General features: G+C 47.8%; 1 protein-coding gene across 1 annotated transcript in view; it reads right to left on the bottom strand.

Annotated features, from left to right (window-relative positions):
* LOC137385148 (NACHT, LRR and PYD domains-containing protein 12-like) overlaps positions 1–13,326 on the bottom strand; it is a 55,697-nt gene extending 42,371 nt beyond the window's left edge. Inside the window, exon 1 of the mRNA XM_068060082.1 lies at positions 13,171–13,326. The gene's annotated coding sequence lies outside the window, so the exon portion shown is untranslated. The remainder of the gene's footprint in view (positions 1–13,170) is intronic.
* Positions 13,327–13,650: the final 324 nt, after the last annotated feature.

The raw sequence follows: 13,650 nt of genomic DNA, 5'->3' as shown, positions 1-13,650 counted from the left end.
TCGATCTTCACCCCCTCCTACTTCCCATCTGCATGCAGACATTATTCGAGGACAAGTGATCAGTTTTCACATATACACTGAAAACACTCTGCTCCACCTCTCCACCACCTCTCTCAACACCTCCAATGCCTTTGCTTTCTCGTGCTGCTTGTCCAACATCCAGTCTCAAATGTATTACAAATTTCTCCAATGAGACATTGGGAAGACTGAAGACAATGTGGAGAATTCTGTTTGTAATACAGCAGTAAAATCTATCACTTATACATTTATGGCATTTCCTGAGATTATAAAATCCCTCATGATATTTCACAGATCAATGCTGTGTATCACCTCACTGTTTATAGTTTCATAATTTATAACATTCTACATTAATGTTAATATTAGTAGAACAGTGGTAAATGTCCTCACCTCCAACAGTGTTCATTAGTCAGCTGCTGACACCCTGTGAGATATGGTAAATATATTCAAACAGAAACACCAACCAGCACACATCTACATGAACACACGGACAATGTCACTGCTCAGAGACCGGAGGAATCACACCCAGCTATATATTGTGTTTGTAAGTAGATATTCGTCAGATACAGGAGAAATGCCGCGAACAACAGACGCCCCTCTACATTGCTTTCATTGATCTCACCAAAGCCTTTGACCTCGTCAGCAGACATGGTCTTTTCAGACTACTAGAAAAGATTGGATGCCCACCAAAGCTACTAAGTATCATCACCTCATTCCATGACAATATGAAAGGCACAATTCAACATGGTGGCTCCTCATCAGACCCCTTTCCTATCCTGAGTGGCGTGAAACAGGGCGGCTGTGTTCTCGCACCCACACTTTTTGGAATTTTCTTCTCCTTACTGCTTTCACATGCGTTCAAGTCCTTGGAAGAAGGAATTTTCCGCCACACAAGATCAGGGGGCAGGTTGTTCAACCTTGCCCTTCTAAGAGCGAAGTCCAAAGTACGGAAAGTCCTCATCAGGGAACTCCTCTTTGCTGACGATGCTGCTTTAACATCTCACACAGAAGAGTGCCTGCAGAGTCTCATCGACAGGTTTGCAGCTGCCTGCAATGAATTTGGCCGAACCATCAGCCTCAAGAAAACGAACATCATGGGGCAGGACGTCAGAAATGCTTCATCCATCAATATTGGCGACTACGCTCTGGAAGTGGTTCAAGAGTTCACCGACCTAGGCTCAACTATCACCAGTAACCTGTCTCTAGTTGCAGAAATCAACAAAGGCTTCCACTGCTATGTCCAGACTGGCCAAGAGAGTGTGGGAAAATGGCGCACTGACACGGAACACAAAAGTCCGAGTGTATCAAGCCTGTGTCCTCAGTACCTTGCTCTATGGCAGCGAGGCCTGGACAACTTATGTCAGCCAAGAGCGACGTCTCAATTCGTTCCATCTTCGCTGCCTCCGGAGAATACTTGGCATCAGGTGGCAGGACCGTATCTCCAACACAGAAGTCCTCGAGGCGGCCAACATCCCCAGCTTATACACACTACTGAGTCAGCGGCGCTTGAGATGGCTTGGCCATGTGAGCCGCATGGAAGATGGCAGGATCCCCAAAGACACATTGTACAGCGAGCTCGCCACTGGTATCAGACCCATCGGCTGTCCATGTCTCCGCTTTAAAGACGTCCACAAACGCGACATGAAATCCTGTGACATTGATCACAAGTCGTGGGAGTCAGTTGCCAGTGTTCGCCAGAGCTGGCGGGCAGCCATAAAGGCGGGGCTAAAGTGTGGCGAGTCGAAGAGACTTAGCAATTGGCAGGAAAAAAGACAGAGGTGCAAGGGAAGAGCCAACTGTGTAACAGCCCCGACAATCAAATTTTTCTGCAGCACCTGTGGAAGAGCCTGTCACTCTAGAATTGGCCTTTATAGCCACTCCAGGTGCTGCTCCACACACCACTGATCACATCCAGGCGCTTCCCCATCGTCTCTCGAGATAAGGAGGCCAAAGAAGAAGTAGATATTATATTCATAAAACGCCATAATTTAATATTGAAACTCAATAAATCAAAATATTAAACACAAATCTATGAATAAAATACTACAATATCACCAGACTGTATAAAACCGAGTGAAGGATCATTTCATTAATTAAATATCAGTTGCACCATATTTCCCTGTAGAATATTCACTAACTCAGACTGTGTACCACACCTTAGAATGGGTTTACATTTTATCATTTATTTATAAAATTTAGAAGGTTAAGGGGTGATTTGATTGAGGCTTTTAGGATTTTGAAAGGAATTGATGGAGTAAATAGAGAAACATTTTCAGCTAGAGGGAGCGTGTAGGACAAGGGAACATAACCTGAAAATCAGAGTCAGGCCATTCAGGAGTGAAGTTCAGAAACACTTTTTCACTCACAGGCTGGTGGAATGTGGAACTCCCTCCCAGTAAAAACAGGATATCCGAGCTCAATGAATCATTTTAGATTAAGATCATAGATTTTTGTGAAGCAAGTGTATTCAGAGATGTGGAGCTAAGACGGGTGGATGGAATGAGGATACTGGCCAGCCGTGATCTCTCTGACTGACAGAACAGGCTCGAGGGGCTGAATGGCCTACTCCTGTTCCTGTGTTCCAGTGAGGCTGGTTTTGCCCCACATTGTGTGAGTAAATATTACCAATGGGTGTTCCAGTGCAGAGTCTCAGATGACGAGACCCCATCTGGAACTGGGTGGTACAGATCAAAATTATGAGGGGCCAAGCTGGGGTAGATAGGAAGAAACTTCCAGAAACCTTTTCTCTTAGCGGAGGTGTCAATAACCAAGGGGCATAGATTTAAGGTAAGGGGCAGGAGGTTTAGAAGAGATTTGAGGAAAAATATTTTCACCCAGAGGGTGGTTGGAATCTGGAACACCCTGCCTGAAGAGGTGAGAGAGGCAGGAACCCTCACAACATTTAAGTATTTAGATGAGCACTTGAAACATCATAATATACAAAGCTACGGGCCAAGTGCTGGAAAATGGGTTTAGATTAGATAGGCTTGATGGCTGGCACGGACACGGTGGGCTGAAGTGCCTGTTTCTGTGCTGTGTAACTCTATGAATCTATGACTCTATCAGCAGCACTCACTGGGCTGCTGTCCCTGTCACACCTGATGTGGAGAGTTTATTGTAACCCTCGGGAAATGCTCAATCCCACAACTAACAGCTGTTGCACTGATGGGGGCGGGCGGGGGGGGGGGGGAACTGATATCATGTTTAACAAGGCAATGTTCTCCTTCCCATTTTAATATTTTTGTTTGATCCTCCTATTAATCTTACATTTATTACAAGCATCAGAATCTGGGAACGCCTTCACCAAACAGGGAGAAGATCCAGCATCTTCAACACGAATGAGAATGGGCACAGGTAGGTTCACAAAATACTTCAGATATAATGTCTCTCCTGACAAAGGTCCAGATCTCATAGAAGAATCTGCAGCTCACACAGGAAGATGGACCAGGGCAGGGGCTGAGTAGAAAGAGGGAAGTGAGTGACCATCCAGAGGGCACTGCAATCACAGGTGGAGAAATTCCCTGAATACTGGTATTGGGGTCTGTAAGGTGGATAGAGACAGTGACTCAGTGGAAGGTCTCCCTGAGAAACAGTGTGACACCAGGAAGCAGGAGGCCACCCCGAGTGGGGTGGGGGTGAGAGACAGGTGGGGCACAGGAATAGGAGAATGATAGTGGTGGGAGACTCTATAGTCAGGGGAATAGACAGACTCTTCTACCGCCCTGAGCAGGTCCTGAATGGTAAGTTAAGACCCTGGTGCCAGAAGGAAGAACATCTTGGAGCAGTAGGATCATCGCTGGGAAAGATAGGAGAGCAGAGAATATCCAGGGTTAGAACCAGTCACACAGATAGAAAGAGGGTTATAGAGGGAATATTAAAATTTTGACTCTAGGCTGGTAAACAGGGCTTCAGGGTGGTGATTCTGGATTGTTTTGCACTGGCTGTTTATGGAGGTAAATATAAGACAGGTCAAGGTGCAGTTGTAGCGCTGGAGCAGGACGGAAGGGTTCACATTCTTGGGTCACGAGAGTGGGTTCAGGGAGAAGGGAAGGAATGGTGACAATCTGAACTGATCAACTTCAATTACATTACAGTAAAGCTGAATGGAGCAATGGGAAGGATATCAGCTGATGTGACAGCAGAGTGGGAAATATCCGGATCTGAGACTAGAGAGTGGAAAATGGGAAGGATATCAGCTGATGTGACAGGAGAGTGGGAAATATCCGGATCTGAGACTCGAGACTGGAAAATGGGAAGGGTATCGGCTGATGTGACAGGAGAGTGGGAAATATCCGGATCTGAGACTAGAGAGTGGAAAATGGGAAGGATATCGGCTGATGTGACAGGAGAGTGGGAAATATCCGGATCTGAGACCAGAGAGTGGAAAATGGGAAGGATATCAGCTGATATGACAGGAGAGTGGGAAATATCCGGATCTGAGACCAGAGAGTGGAAAATGGGAAGGATATCGGCTGATGTGACAGGAGAGTGGGAAATATCTGGATCTGAGACTAGAGAGTGGAAAATGGGAAGGATATCAGCTGATGTGACAGGAGAGTGGGAAATATCCGGATCTGAGACCAGAGAGTGGAATTAATAAAACTTGAAGAAAGAACAGAAGATTTATGAAATAGTGAAAAGTTCTTAGCAGGAATGAAAGGAAAGATGTTTTGGAGTGGTGAAGATAAAGTCACGGGGTGGAAGAAAAAAACAGAAAAATCATTATAACAGACAACTGGAGCTGCTATTGAGGGTTGTGTCTGTGAATATGCAAATCATTCCAAACACATTCTGCTAGTCAGAAGGGTGAGAGATGTGATCTGGTATCTACAAGACAGAGCCTGTGTTTTCACAGCATTCGGAGGGAAATGTTCTTGGTTATAATGCAGTCGATGTAATTTATCTGGATTTTCAAAAGGCTTTCGATAAGGTGCTTCAGAAAAATGAATGAATCAGGTCAGAGAATGTGCAGTCAGGGAACAAGTAGCAGAATGAATTTCTAACTGACTTCAAGACAGAAAGCAGAGAGTGGGAGTAAAAGGTAGTTAGACAAAGAGGCAGAAGATGGGAAGTGGTGCTCCACGGGGATCAGTGCTGTGACCACTGCTGTTCCCAACTTACCTTCACAATTTGGACTTTGGAATCAAAAACACAATTTCTAAATTTGCTGATGAAACCAAATAGTGGGGGATGGTCAATACTGAGGAGGACAATAACAAATTACAGAAGGACATTAATAAACTTACAGAATGGGCAAATCATTGGCAAACAAAGTTAATCACGGATAAATGTGAGGTAGTACATTTTGAGAGGAAGAATAGGGAGGTCACTTATTACTTGGAAGGTGCGAGTCTAGCTGAGGTAGAGGAACAAAGGGATCTTGGAGTTCAAACACACCAACCACTAAAAGTTGCACCACAGGTTAGCAAGGCCATTAAAAAAGGAGAGTAAACACTGGGCTTTAGATCTAGAGAGATAGAATTGAGAAGTAGGCAAGTTATGTTGAACCTATATCGAACCTTGTTTAGATGACACTTAAAATACTACGTGCAGTTCTGGTCGCCATATTATTAAAAGGATATAAAGGCACTGGAGAGGATGCAGAAGCAATTTATAAGGATGATATCAGAAATGCTTAGGTATCATGAAAGGATTTACAGCCTGGCAGGGGAGAGACCATGATCAGTGGCCTTTGACCCTGTTCCAGGAAAACTTTGAGCAAAAACACTGGAGCTTCAGGCCATTAGGGTGGTGGTGAAGGATAATAAAGAGGATGTGTCTGTCGACCATACCTTCTTCATTAAGAAAATCCTGACTGAATGATGTGGATTCCAAGCTGTGGACATCTTCTGTCTACAGGACTTCCTCAGCAGTGGATATTTCAATGTGACATTCAAGAACATGACGGGATGCATCACGTTCCTGAAGGTCTTCAAGGAGAGAGGAAACCAGGCACCGCTGTCGATCCTCACGGCGGAGCCACTCTTCACGTGCCGTCGCAACACAACCAGGTGGTGGTGATCCACCTCTACAACCCCCCATGTTCCTGTCATGCATGTGCTCACTTTTCCTCACCAGGTACATCAAGGCGGCCGGCTGCAGTACTGAGGTCAAGGACCCATTTAGGATTTGGACCAGCAAACGACAGGTCAAGGTGACCTTGAAGGTCGATGCCAACAGAGATATCATCCATCCTCCCTCCAGCTTCGCTATCGAGAGAAGTCGAGGCTCCTTGGTCGACGCAGGGCAGCCCAGTGTTCGTCAGACCTGTGGCAAATCTGGTCATGTGGCGGCCAACTGCATCACTGTCGTCTGCAAGAACTGCAAGCAGGAAGGCCATCACACAAAGGACTGTAAGTAGAGTAAAAGCTGCAACCTGTGTGGTGGGGCAGGCCACCTCTCCAAAACCTGCCCCAGTTACGCACAGGCGACAAGACCACAGGAAAGGCTGGACGAAGGAACGGTGAACATGACTCGTGCTGCAAAGGAGCCCAGCAACCCTACCGCAGCGAGGGAAATCCATCTGAGAAGGAGAGGAAAGGGGACCCTTGCTTTTCCTGATATATATTAATGACCTAGACCTTGGTATACAGGGCACAATTTCAAAGTTTGCAGATGATACGAAATTTGGAAGCATTGTGAAATGTGAGAATGATAGTGTAGAACTTCAAAAGGAAATAGACAAGTTGGTGGAATGGGCAGATAGGTGGCAGATGCAGAGAAATGTAAGGTGATTCATTTTGGTAAGAAGAACATGGAGAGACAATACAAAATTAAAGGAATAATTCTAAAGTGAGTGTTGGAGCAGAGGGACTGAGGTGTATATGTGCATAAGTCATTGAAGATGGCAGGACAGGTTGCAAGAGCGGTGAATAAAGCATACAGTATCCTGGGCTTTATTAATAGGAGCATACAGCACAAGTGCAAGGAGGTTATGTTGAACTTGTATAAGACACTAGTTCAGCCTCAGCTGGAGTACTGCGTTCAATTCTGGGTGCTGCACTTGGGGAAAGACGTGCGGGCATTGGAGAGAATACAGAAGAGATTCACAAGAATGTTCCAGGGATGAGGAATTTCATGAAGATAGATTGGAGAAGTTAGGACTGTTTTCCTTGGAGAAGAGAAGGCTGTGAGGTGATTTGATAGAGGTATTCAAAATCATGAGGGGCCTGGACAGAGTAGGTAGAGAGAAACTGTTCCCACTTGTGAAAGAATCAAGAATGAGAGGACATCGATTTCAAATATTTGGTAAGAGAAGCAAAAGTGACATGAGGAAAAATGTTTTCATGCAGCGAGTGGTCAAGGTCTGGAATATGCTGCCTGAGAACATGGTGGAGGCAGGTTCAACTGGAGCATTCAAAAGGGAATAGACAGTGATTTTTTTTTTTATTCTTTCATGGGATGTGGGCGTCGCAGGCTAGGTCAGCATTTATTGCCCTTGAAATGAGTGGCTTGCTAGGCCATTTCGAGGGCATGTAAGAGTCAACCACATTGCTGTGGATCTGGAGTCACATGCAGGCCCGACCAGGTAAGGACAACAGATTTCCTTCCCTAAAGGGCATTAGTGAACCAGATGGGTTTTTACAACAATCGACAATGGTTTCAGAGCCATCATTAGACGAGCTTTAAATTCCAGATTTTTAATTAATTGAATTCAAATTCCACCTTCTGCTGTGGTGGGATTTGAACCCATTTCCCCAAAGCAATATCTGGGGCTCTGGGTTGCTAGTTCAATGACAATACCAGTACGCCACCGCCTCCCTATATGCAAAGGAAGAATGTGCAGGGTTATGGGGAGAAGGCGGGGGGATGAATCTGAGGGAGTTGCTCTTTCAGAGGGCTGGTGCGGACATGAGGGGCCGAATGGCCTCCTTCTGCACTGTAACGATTGTGATTCTGGGAGGCAGCTGCAACCAGTGACCCAGCACCTACCCTGTGCCTGGAAACTCTTCCTCAACAGACAGAATCCATGGAGGTGGAGGCAGCAGAGGGAGAAACGGATGACTGGCAAGTGGTCAAAAAGAAAACCATAAAGAAGCCCCAAAAAAAGGAACAGGTCACCACCCAAACCAGTGGCACGAGGAGGCTGCCGTCTGAGACGGACTACAGCAGCTGCTCCCCATCGGATGAGGAAGGTCCGGAAAGATGGCACATGCAAACGAAGTGGCAGAATGCAAAGGCGCTGGAAGAGAAAGCCCCACCAGCTCCGTGGCACTGGAAGCAGCAATGGGCCCAGTGTGCCCCAACCTCAAAGCGCTGAACTCAGTGAGATGCCCAGCGCACCCCAGTTCCGGGAGACCGAGAGCAGCGAAGCGTCCAGTGCACTACAGCTCCAGGAAGCCGGGAGCAGTAATGTTCTCAAGGAGGAACAGAGGGGAAAGGCACCAGCAGCAGAGGACAGTCCAAACCTCGCTGCCTGCCAGAGCAACCACCCCCCCCCCGCCCCCCGATGTCACCCCAGCAGAACAAACCCCCCGTGAGTGACCAGAAGGGTTTTCTGAGCCCAATGCATCTGCAACGGCTTCTGCACACCATGGCTATGCAGGAACATACCCAAGGACTGGGACTAGTAAGGATACTTGGTATGGTAAACAACATCCCGTTTTAAATGGGTATAAAGATTGTTTCCATTAACGTGCGCAGCGTTAAATCCACTACGCAATGTGTTTTGACCTTGGGTTACCTTGCCAAGATCAAAGCCAACCTACTGTTTCTGCAGAAGTATGGAATTCCACACCTCGGCACCTACAGGCAATGGTCACGATGGTGATCCCACGGGCCATCGATCCGGTCAGAGGGAAATGATTACCATTTCTCTATCCTGGGTATTCAGCTGCAGGGAGGCACTTCACCATCTCCGAAGTTAAGGAGGTGGTGGGTGGTCACCTCCTCGTAGCAGACGTAATATACAACAATGCTCCACTCCGGTTAATTAACGTGTACGCCCCGGTTCAATGCAGCGAGTGGCTGACCGTCCTCCAGCAGCTCCCACTGCTGCTTGCGACATCCTGGCCGGTCATTCTAGGTGGTGACTTCAACTGCATCATTAACGCAGCTGGACGATCCGGCAGTGACGATAGCAAACTGGACACTACAGAAGCAACGGTTTACCGGTTGTGTTGTGTTCAGCTCTGTGGGACTAGATCGGCCCAGACCTGCTGGAAGTGTACAAGAGTATGCTTCTGGCCAGCAGCATGTTAGAATCCATGAGGAAAGGCATCATCACCCTCATCTATAAGCGGAAGGGGGAGAGAGCAGAAATCAGAAATTGGCAGCCCATCTTACTGCTTAATGTCGACTCAAGATTCTGTCCAAAGTCGTCGTCAGTCGGGTCAGGAGTTGGTGATTCACCCTGACCAGACCTGTACTGTACCCGGCAGGAAGATCTCTGATAGCCTCAGGGATATGATCGCCTATGTACAGGACAGTGGGGTGGACAGCTGCCTCATCAGCTTAGACCAGGAGAAGGCTTTTGACAAGATATCACACACATACATGATGGACGTGCTCTCCAAAATGGGGTTTGGGGAGGGAATCCGCAATTGGATCAAACTGCTCTCCACAAATATAAGTAGCACAGTCTCAATCAATGGGTGGGAATCAGAAAGTTTCCTGATCCAATCTGGATTCAGATAGGGCTGTCCTCTCTCCCCTGTCTTGTTTGTTTGCTGTATCAAACCTTCTGCTGAGTCCATTAGGAAGGATGATCTGCGACCAGTTTGAACTGGCCTCGGGAGACAAGGTAAATCACGGCAAGAGCGAAGCCGTGTTCTTTGGGATCTAGGCTGACCGATCCTTTGTCTGCGTCACCATCAGGTCAGACTACCTGAAGATGCTGGGGATATGGTTCGGTGGGGCTGGGGCGTGCACCAAAACCTGGGAGGAGCGAGTAGCCAGGGTAAACCATAAATTGAGCATATGGGAGCAGCGTTGTCTCACCATTGTGGGTAAGAACCCTGTCATCAGGTGCGAGGCGCTCACGTTGTTGCTGTATGTGGCCCAGGTCTGGCTCATACCCAACTCCTGCGTCGTGGCGGTCACCCGAGCCATCTGCCACTTTATCTGGCAATCCAAACTGGACCATGTCTGGAGGGACACGATATTCAAACGTCTGGATAAAGGGGAAAAAAATCTACCCAATGTCGCCCTCATCCTGATGGCCACCTTTGTGTGCGGCTGCATCAAGCTGTCTGTGGAGCCCCAGTACGTAAACACCAAGTGTCACTACGTGCTAAGGTTCTATCTGCCCCCGGTGTTGCGAAGGATGGATCTGGCCACATTGCCGCAGAACGTTCCATCCAGTTGGACCATGCCGTTCCACCTATCCTTCGTGGGAAAGTTTGTGCAGAAAAGCACCTTTGACCACCAATTCATCAGGCAGTGGTCTGCATGGAATGTCCTCAAGGCCCTATGGGAAAAGGAGATGGTGGATCCTGTCGGATGGTTCCTCGAGCAGACTGCCAAAGTCATTTGGCAGAACGCCTCATCACCAGAACTTTCAAACAAGCACCAAGACATAGCCTGTGGTGGGGAAGAGTCTGTTGCGAACCTCCTTTTGGAATGTGCCTTTGCAAAGCAGGTGTGGAAAGAGATGCAGTGGTTTTTGTCGAGGTTCATCCCGAGCAGCTCTGTAACACAGGAGTCTGTGCTCTACGGGCTGTTCCCGGGGACGCAAACCGAGGTAAACATCAACTGCTGCTGGAGGACCATCAATTCAGTCTGCCTGAAACCTGCTGGTCTTCCAGTGCAAAGAGATGTCCACGAACAAGTGTTGCAGACCAAGGTCCAGGACTAAGTGCTGAGGGATGCACTAAAGCTTGGGGCAGCCGCCACAAAGGCTCAGTGGGGAAAGACCACTGAGTAAGGTCCTCCCGCCATAGTGAACTGAGGGGATGGAACCATGGAAAACCCCTCGGGCTGTATACACCAAAATGTTTTTTACTATGTAATACATTGCATTTAAAATGGAATGGCAAGGATTGCGAGGCATTTCATGTTTTACAATATCGAAGAAATCTGATCTCTGAAATTACCTGAAATGTGAAATTTGAACTTTTTTAAAATGTATTTTATCAAATTTTTATGAATAAAGTATATTTTAGGAAAAAAATGATAAACAGGTCAACCTCCATCATCCCTTTTCCCATTGGCTCTTCCCCCAGCTCTGCATCCCTTTTCCCATTGGCTCTACCCCAGCTCCGCAGCCCTTTTCCCATTGACTCTACCCCGGCTCCATCATTCCTTTTCCCATTGGCTCTCCCCCGGCTCCATCATCCCTTTTCCCATTGGCTCTCCCCCGGCTCCATCATCCCTTTTGCCATTGAATCTATCCCCCCCGTGCCCCACCCCCCAACTTCTTGTCAGTTATTCTCTGTGACCTTGTCCGATCAGCACCGTCCCTTTTGTTACCTCTTGCCCAACCCCCGCTTTATTTGCTTAAAAGCTATTACATTTCTAACCTTTGCTAATTCTGATGAAACGTCACAGGCCTGAAATTTTAACTTTGCTTCTCTCTCCATAGATGCTGCCAGACCTGCTGAGTATTTCCAACAGTTTTTTGTATTATTCTCAGTGGTCAGTGGCGCTCACTTGTCTCTGAGTGACGGTGAGGGACAGTTGCAGCTCCAACAGTGTAAAGTATTAATATCGTGAAAAATAGCATCAACATAGAGTGATATAGTATTAATATAGAGTGTTAACACAGGGTTTGGTCTGGTTTGATTAATCCGCAGTTCGTAGAGAAGATGGAGAATTTCCGGCTCCACTGATGGGATCAGACAGTGTGTAACCCGGGGAGGATGGACCCAGTGTGATCAGACTGTGTGTAACCTGGGGAGGATGGACCCAGTGTGATCAGTGTGTAACCTGGGGAGGATGGACCCAGTGTGATCAGACTGTGTGTAACCTGGGGAGGATGGACCCAGTGAGATCAGTGTGTAACCCGGGGAGGATGGACCCAGGGAGATCAGACAGTGTGTAACCTGGGGAGGATGGACCCAGGGAGATCAGACAGTGTGTAAACCGGGGAGGATGGACCCAGTGAGATCAGACAGTGTGTAACCCGGGGAGGATGGACCCAGTGTGATCAGACAGTGTGTAACGCGGGGAGGATGGACCCAGTGTGATCAGACTGTGTGTAACCTGGGGAGGATGGACCCAGTGTGATCAGTGTGTAACCTGGGGAGGATGGACCCAGTGAGATCAGACAGTGTGTAACCCGGGGAGGATGGACCCAGTGAGATCAGACAGTGTGTAACCCGGGAAGGATGGACCCAGTGAGATCAGACAGTGTGTAACCCGGGGAGGATGGACCCAGTGAGATCAGACAGTGTGTAACTCGGGGAGGATGGACCCAGTCAGATCAGACTGTGTAACTCGGGGTGGATGGACCCAGTCAGATCAGACTGTGTAACTCGGGGTGGATGGACCCAGTGAGATCAGACTGTGTAACTCGGGGTGGATGGACCCAGTGAAATCAGACAGTGAATAACCCGGGGAGGATGGACCCAGTGAGATCAGACAGTGTGTAACCCGGGGAGGATGGACCCAGTGTGATCAGACTGTGTGTAAGCCAACGAGGGTTGTTTAAAATGCAGAGTGATACAGCACATTTCTGCCCCCAAACTCTGACGATTTGCTGAAAGTTCACGAGACGGTGATTGGAATTGAACAAATTGACTTTCTCCTTCAGACCCTCAATATTGATCTCATTCTGTTTTGTTATAATTCGATCTCCTGGTAAATGATGAAGTGATGAGCAAGTTCTGCAGCTGACAGTAAACAGGGATTGTAGACCGAGGAACAACAGCAGGTGAACCAGCACAGGATTGTGAGAGCACCAACCAGAGAGAACCCTTCCCATTCAAAGAGCTGTCATAGATCAACTGGGGAGAAAGGTAAGGGAAAGTCCCATTTACTGTGAGAAACACTGGTCCTGTAGACAGTACACAAAGATTACATAGGGTGAGACAGGAAATGGTGAGAATGAGACTGGGAGAATCTGTCTAATACTCCGAAAACATCAGTTCAAACATTGCCATGGAAGCCGGTGGAATTTAAATTAAATAATTAATAAACCTGGAATAAAAAGGCGGTATTATTATTAACAAAGCTGCACATTACAGAGCAGATTCCCTCCTGCAGACTAATCACCTGAAACTCAGCTCCACCTATCCGCTCCTCCCGCTGGTCACGGGTGTGCAGATTGACAACCTCCTCCACCAATAGGACAGGCCGGCGACAATCCCAGCTCCGCCCCATTCCGGCAGCATGGCCGCTCACGGCTCGGCCGTTAAACGGACGCTGCGCGAGTCGGGCAGCGATGGTCAACGTCCTCCCCCCACTGCGCATGACCGGTTTTTGATTGATGCGCGCGAGGCGGAACAATCGGAGTGGGCCGGGCTGTGTGTATTGCGCCTGCGCCGGACTCTCCAATGATCGGCGGGATTTGCTGCTGAGACTCAGTTGAAGAGCGAGTTTAAGAGGAACGGTCACCGGCCTGAGATAAGAAGGTAAGAGAGTAAATAGTGAGAATGAGACTGGGAGAGTCTGATCACCCAGTACAATTATCCAGCATGAAGACCTGCAATGGAAGGGCAAGTGGCAGCAATTTCTCTCTCATGACAGGATGGG

Source organism: Heterodontus francisci, chromosome 28, assembly GCF_036365525.1.
Source record: "Heterodontus francisci isolate sHetFra1 chromosome 28, sHetFra1.hap1, whole genome shotgun sequence".
In the NCBI taxonomy this organism is placed as follows: domain Eukaryota; kingdom Metazoa; phylum Chordata; class Chondrichthyes; order Heterodontiformes; family Heterodontidae; genus Heterodontus; species Heterodontus francisci.
Note: the sequence above shows the minus strand (reverse complement) of the source record. Positions and strands in the feature narration are given on the sequence as shown.